Raw genomic sequence first — 1,717 nt, 5'->3', positions numbered from 1 at the left:
GAGCAGATATTGCCGTGCTAGATCGATCGCCGTCATAAACAAAAACCGAAAGAGAAATAGACTATATCTGAGTACAAAGTGCCACGTAACTGATAGCTGAAGGCTGGTCGCAGGTGATACCGTGCCTGAATTTGACTCATAAATTGGTATCACCTTTCTTTAGATATCTCTTTTTATTTGGTATTATAGGACGCGTTTTATTTTTATTTTTTTGTTATCTTTTTTTTCGGACTATTTTTTTTTCGAGGTGGGTTGTTTGTTTATTGCCTATGCCTCAATTTTTTTCTTATATTGAGGTATTATTTTTTCCTATATTTTCTCTTATTTGATGGTCGTTTAATTTCCTATGGCCTATATCTTATCTTCCCATCACATCCCCATTTAACATTTATATCTTACTCTTGCCTTCATCTATTACCTTTTTGTTCGTTTATTCCCTGCCCACCCCTTCATCTCCCCCCCCCCCCCCATCCTCCCTTTCGTTCTTTTCACTTTTTTCCTAATACTTCTATTTTCTCTTGTCCGTTTTCAGTTTTCGATAACCCTCTCTTTGTTTCCATCTTCATTCAATCTTTCCATTCCCAGATTTCTTTTTTCTTTAATAATTTCTCCCTTTATCACTCTCCATCTTTCTCTCCTTCCATCGCCCTTTCCTCTGCCTCTCGTCAATATCTTTGCCAATTTTCCTTCCCTCTATTCCGAATTTTACGAATTCTCTTGTCTTGCTTTTCTTTTCTTGTCACTCTCACTCTTTCTCTCTTGCTCTCACTCTCTCTTTCTTTCAACTCTCACTTTCTTTCTTTCACTCTCACTCTTTCTTTCTCTTACTCTTACCTTCAATCCATATTCCTTATTCATCAATTGTCTTCTCTCTCTACCATGTCCTCTACCCTCCCCCCCTCCCTCTCCTTACGGCATTCTTCTCCCACCACCATTATCCTCCGCTTCTCCCCATCTCTACGTCCCTTCCTTCGACAGCTTCTTATAGATGGCCTCCTTTACACTAGCTGATACAGGGGAATGAAACTTTCTCCTTGGGTATCTTGAACACATACCATAAATATCCCAAATATGCGATGGGGATTGGGGACAGTGGGGGAGTGGATTTTCTTAAATATTGAGATCGGAGGATTATATGTAGATGTAGATTTATATCATTCAAGAGCACACGCAATCACAGATACGGGTATACTCAGGACTGGCGTGTTTACCCAGACGTAGATAGACAGACAGATAAACAGATATACATACATATTATATAGATGGATTAATAGACAAATCTAAGCCAATATACAGATTGATATAATGTATATACTGATTTTACTTCCGCATTCCATTATCGTCAAACTTTTGCTCCACATCTCATTTCTCCATTTTCTTCCTCCTCTTCAACATGGGATATCTTATGACCCATAAAGACCATCATTACTGTTGCCATTACACGTTCTTCATCATTCTTGGATTCTTGGAAAATGTTCCGGAATTAACTCGAACTTTGTCTTTCAAATTCAGTAATTTGCAACAGTTGGTGTACTCTGTGCTCAAATTGTCACCGACTTTAATCAGTGTTCGAGTTCCGTTTATATGAATTCATCAACATTTCTCAGTGTTAACTTCTGGCACGTTTTACATTTTCCAATTCGAGAAGACTTATATTCTTGCCTTAAGGGAATTCCCCCCCCCCCCCTTCCCCTAAAAATAAAAAATCCAAAGACAT

The sequence above is a fragment of the Penaeus chinensis genome, chromosome 4 (genome assembly GCF_019202785.1).
Source record: "Penaeus chinensis breed Huanghai No. 1 chromosome 4, ASM1920278v2, whole genome shotgun sequence".
Classification (NCBI taxonomy): domain Eukaryota; kingdom Metazoa; phylum Arthropoda; class Malacostraca; order Decapoda; family Penaeidae; genus Penaeus; species Penaeus chinensis.
This window is presented reverse-complemented; position numbering follows the sequence as displayed.